Source organism: Pteropus medius, unplaced genomic scaffold (assembly GCF_902729225.1).
Source record: "Pteropus medius unplaced genomic scaffold, Ma_sr-lr_union100, whole genome shotgun sequence".
In the NCBI taxonomy this organism is placed as follows: domain Eukaryota; kingdom Metazoa; phylum Chordata; class Mammalia; order Chiroptera; family Pteropodidae; genus Pteropus; species Pteropus medius.
In genome coordinates, this window is record NW_024340696.1 from 35,400,202 (window position 1) to 35,406,147 (window position 5,946).

At 32.7% G+C, this 5,946-nt stretch overlaps 1 pseudogene; it reads left to right on the forward strand.

The window, feature by feature from the left end:
- The first annotated feature begins 1,706 nt into the window (after positions 1-1,706).
- On the forward strand, positions 1,707-2,791 carry LOC120604499 (serine/threonine-protein phosphatase PP1-gamma catalytic subunit-like; annotated as a pseudogene).
- The last annotated feature ends 3,155 nt before the right edge of the window (positions 2,792-5,946 follow it).

A 5,946-nucleotide genomic window follows, 5' to 3' on the forward strand; every position in this document is an offset into this window, starting at 1 on the left:
TGATAAGGATTTAAATTTTTGCTTACTTTTTTAAACAATATACCTAAATGTGCTCATAATTAAATAATTAAATATAGTGTTAGAATAATTTTAACTCAACTTGATCATTTGTACATATATGTTAAGAATACAAACTTATATAGTATATTATATTATGTAATTTCTCTGCAACTTTACACCTGATTTCTACTGAGGAGCTGAGTATTAATAGCATGCTTATATTTTCCTTAGTAAATGGGTGCCACTTAGATCTAAGAAAACACATTGAAACATCACATTGAGATCTTACTCTCAGAAATATTATTGTATGCTTTATGCAAAATTTAAATGTTATTTAAATTAAGCAACTTAATTAATAATTAAACATTTATGTTATCACTCTGAGGATAGTGGTAGTCTTTGAAGCTCATTAGCAAGAGAACACACAAAACTGGAAAGATATAAAGGAAAGTTTATTTCTTTGTTGGGCTCTAACTAATTGCAGTAAAATGGACCTAGTACTTTTGCTTCTAATTCTCATGGAAGAGTAAGCAATCCAAACTCCAGTCTTTTGATGTGGTCATATATCTATTGCCAAGTTTCTTTTTAAAATCTCCCAAACAAACGTGTCTGCCAATTAAGCAATACAAAAAAGGGAGGGACTTCTGTGCCCTCACGCCATTTTCTCATTAATTCTAGGAAATGACTCTGGGACTTCTTCCCATTATTATTGAGTAGATTAAATGACATCTTCTCCCAAGCGACTCAGGTAAAAGTGCCAGGTTTACTTTCATCTTGGGCTCTATAGTCTTTGAACGAAGACCTGACCAAACAGTGCCCTTTGAGACTCAAGATGCCTTTCTTTATAATGTCATCTATTAGAGAAAGGTTTGAGAAAAGGTCAGTTTTACCCCAGTGTAAAAGAAAATGCTGGCAATTCATGAAAAGCCACTTTTGCTGCTTAGAAGTATCTTCGTTTCAAGATTTGTTGCAATAATTTCCCCCATAAAATAGATTTGAAATACCAAATAATATATTTATAATTAAATGACATATGTTCTAATACCAAAATATTTTTCATTTAAAATAATGTTTTGAAGTATAGAGGAAGAAATTATTAAACAGGATAGAGCTAGACTCTATCAGTCTAGAATCCAGCAAGAAACAGCACACTCAAAGTGTTGATAGAAGAGAATGTACAAAAAAAAAAAAATTAGTTACCGTGATATGGCCAAAAATAAGAGAATCAATAAGATGCTATGAAATACACAGTGACTAAGAACAGTGAGGAATCATGAACATTTCTAGGTTTATAGGGAGAGGGACACAATAATAGAACTAGAACTGAGCAAATGCTGTAACCCTAGGAGAGGCCTCATGACAGGAATTTGGACTAGTAAAAGAACGCATTAGGATTTCTGAACTCAAAAGAGAGTGGAAAAGAATAGAAAATTTATTTGTGGGAGAGTGGAGTAAAACCAGTACCCATATGTTACAAATTATCATCTTTGAAACTGAATCTTGTGTTTCAACACACACACACATATTTTTTCGCCAGCCTCCTGGCACTTAAAAGAGGAGAAGTATGCAAACATAGATTTGACAAATTGAGACTACTTTGAAGAAAAAAGAATTTTTTTTGTGGCCCTCGTGGTTCCAATGGGAAGAGATGGAGGTAGGAAGATTCAGGGAGCTGGGCTGTTTTTGGTGATGGTGGGGTATCCGCCATGGCTGCTGCCACAGCTGCTACCCCCACCGTCACCGCCACCGCCTCTGTGCTCGTGGCATGGGAAAAGAGGCCTGAGAACCTAGTGCGAGTCGCAAGTGGCGCAGCTATGGGAGTGCTGGTGGTGAGAAGGTGATGGCAGATATAAACTCAACATTCACAGCATCATCCAACAGCTGCTGGAGGTGAGAAGTTCAGCTGCAGGAGAGTGAAATCAGAGCACTTAAAGTCCCAAGAGATCTTCCTCAGTCAGCCTATCCTACTAGAACTCGAAGCACCACTCAAAATACGTGGTAATATCCATGGACAATACTATGATTTGCTTCGACTTTTTGAGTACGGTGATTTCCCACCTGAAAGCAACTACCTATTTGTCTTGGAGACTATGTGGACAGAGGGAAGCAATCGTTGTGTGCCTCTTATTGGTGCACAATATCAAATGCCTCGAGAATTTCTTCTCAGAGGAAACCATGAATGTGTCGGCATCAATAGAATTTATGGATTTTATGATGAATATAAAACAAAATATAACATTAAACTATGGAAAACTTTCACTGACCGCTTTAACTGTTTACCAATAGCAGCCATTATGGATGAGAAAATATTTTGCTGTCATGGAGGTTTATCACCAGATCTTCAATCTCTGGAGCAGATTCGGGGAATTATGCACCAACTGATGTACCAGATCAAGGTCTTCTTTGTGACCTTTTGTCATCTGACCCCAATAAAGATGTCAGCCTAGGGTGAAAACCACGTTTGGTGCAGAAGCGTTGCAAAATATCTCCATAAACATGATTTGGATCTTATATGTAGAGCCCATCAGGTGGTTGAAAATAGATGTGAATTTTTTGCAAAGAGGCAATTGGTCATTGTTTTCTGCATCCAGTTACTGTGGAGAGTTTGACAATGCAAGTGTCATGAGTATGGACAAAAACACTAATATGTTTCCTTCAGATTTTAAAGCTTGCAGAGAAAAAGAAGCCAAATGCCACAAGACCCTTAATACCTCCAAGGGTTACATCGGGCCTGAATCCAGCAGTTCAGAAAGCTTCAAATTGTAGAAACAATACCATTCTGTATGAGTGACTAATTATGCTTTCTTTGACCTACGTTCTTCATTTTGTGGTGAAGTCGAGGCTTATAAGTCAAAACAAAGGAATTAACCTACCATCCACAAGTTTATACAGAACTCACAGAATCTATAACTTTTTAAAACTAACATCTGTTAAAAAGAAATCTGTTTCAACAGAAGACCGTGTATAATAAATGCCATGTGGTGAAAGTGAATTCAGACTTATTAAATGATGAACTTGTCAAAGTCTCTCAGTGTCTATTTATCAGCACAATACACACAGAAGAACTGTTGATGACATATTGAATAGATTTTAATGAATAAATGGCTCTGGAAACTAAAAAAAAAAAATAAAATAATTTTATGAAAAATGACATCAAACATTTAAGCTGTTCTATTTAAATGAAATAATTATGTTAATAACTACATTATTTTATTTCTTCACATCACTGATACTAAGATGTCCTCTAATAATTATAAACAGAGATTTCTATTTTGATTTTATCCCTGGCACTTTCATTATATATTCTTATTTCTTAGTGATATTGGAATAACAGAAATTAGTCTCACACCAAAGAACCAGACCGAAACTTTAATTCACTTTATAATTCCTTGCTACAATACTCATAAAAATGAACAATTCAACTGATATTTTACTTTTATTTTATTTTTAAGTGTGACAGCAATGAAGATGGAAAACAATTGTATATATCTCTATGAAGAAATTCCCACGTTATAGAGATCTCAACATGAGAAACACACTGAATTCCCCTCATATATTTCTAAAAAGGGTATCTCACCTTTACCTACTTTTAATAAATTTATTGCTGTCTACAAGGCATATAATTTTGTTGTTGAAACTAGAAAAGTAATGCATAATTCCCATTCTCAAATTAATTAAAATTAAGATAAGAATCAAGACTTAAACAAATGAAAAGCTTTATATTAAAACAATTGAGTAATCGACATAATTCAACTTAAAATAAGCCCTACCGCAGGACAAAGCTCACATTTTACACTTCTGATATATCCCAATCGCTCTTTAAATTATGCTTATTTATCATGTATCCCTTGGAAGAATGATCATTGAATATGTTCTACAGCCTTGGTAAGGAGCAGTCAATCCCCAGCTACAAAGTAATAAAATCAAATTGTGAAACCTAATGGTAACGCATCTATAAATCAACTTCAGGCTTATAAGGCAGGACATAGGGAAGAAAGACACCGAAAAAGACAGCAATCCAGAATCCTCTTTCTCTAGGATTGATCGACTATTGCTATTACTCTTTTCTTCTTGAAAAGAACAAGTATCCGTGGTTGTTGGGTATTGTCTTTAAGTATCATTTTGTTTCAGGTGTTTGATGGTGTTGTTTGTTTCTTGTATAACCTTCTAGATTTTCTGTCCAGTAGTTCTATTGATAAAAGAGAGGAGTGTTGATTTCTCCATTCATAATTGAAGACTGGTCTATTTCTTCTCTTAGTTTTGGCAGTTTTTTGCTTCATATATTTTGAAGCAAATATATGCATTCCCATTAAGGACTGTTATATTTTCAGTTTGCTGATTAGGATCAAATACACTCATGTGTAGCTCAGGGTTCCATTCATGAGTTTATAGATAAATTTACAGAATTTATTGCCTGTGCTCCTCCCTCTTAATGTTCTCTTTGGTATTTTGTGGTTTTCTGAGGATCCCCTTTACTTCCCTTTAAAAAGAGAGATGGGGCTTTATTTACCTGGTTCTGTCACACAGTTCTATGGCTGCACCATATCTAAAGACAGAGAAAAAAAGCCACATGGATTTGTCTCTACACTTTTTCATCACAACTCCACCAATTAAAAAGTTTCCCTCTTTCAGAGTTTTAGATCCTATAATTCCATAAGTGTATTTCTTTACACACTTATTTAATGAAAAGTTGAAAGTTGTTCATTATGTTATAGTCAGTCTACTAGAACTGTTGTCAACCTACTAGCAGTAGCCCATTTGAGGTAGTTCTTCCCCTGCTTTCTTGTTATACTGTTATAAACAAATAAAGAGAAAACTTAATGACATAAAATTTAAATTTATAATTTTCAAACTCAAGTTATTTTTTTAAATTTTAAATATATAGGGTTTTCTTAAAACAGAATTTTGTTTACAAAAACATGGGAAACATTAGCTGGTTTTCCAATATAATTCCTAGTTAGTGAGGATCGACATATAAGAAGCAAGAGATTTTTTCACTTTTTTTTATGAGCTGGTTTTATTTTAAATTTGAACAAGAATGAAAGCAGAAGTAGAACTTTAAGGCAATTAGTCTGGATGTTATAATAATGTTTCTTTTCTAAATATATTTATTCTGAATTTTTTCTATTTGCAATAAAACATCATAAAATAAGATAAGAATTGTAAATTAAATCTAAAGAAAAATGTTTCTTTCATAAGAGAACTAAATCAATGAATTCGATCTTAGAGATTTAGGTGGTCATATTTACCATTTATCATTAAGGTAAAAATTGAACAATTCATATTTGTATATACCCATTTATAAAGAAATTTTAAAACTTATTGAATTTAACAAATTATAAAAAAGTCAAAAATTCTTAAAATTCAAGCATTCAACTTTTTTACATTTTTATTAGAATTATCTCCAGATTTCTAAACATAAAATGTTTTTAAACAGGTTAGCTACAGTTTGTTCGGAATCTGATCAGATTTATTTTGAGAACTTCATAAATTGCCTTTTTTTCCCCACTACTTCTCTCCTCTGTCAATAAGTAAACCCTTATTAAATATATATCTTTAGAGTAATAAAAAGAAACTACCAAATGATTCTTTTAAGATTTCTATTGATTTTCTTTGTGAATTTTTTCTAGATTTCTAGCAAGTTCCTCCTAGAACCACTACAGTTATGTTGGATCAGCTTAATATCGATGAAGGAATTAGTAGATATATAATTTTAGTTTTGCTTATAGACTTTTCGAAGACTGTGAACCTACTTTATTTCTTAGCACAATTTTAAATTGTTAAGTAAAATAATTTATTGCAGGTGAAAATAAGTTAGGAAAGCAGTCTTTCATTTTGAACTGTTCTATAATACAAGCTTTAATAATGTTCAATTTCATATATCTATTGAGAAAAAATAAGTAAACATTTTAGGTGGTTAACAGTTGTCAAAGTCAGCTAAAAGCT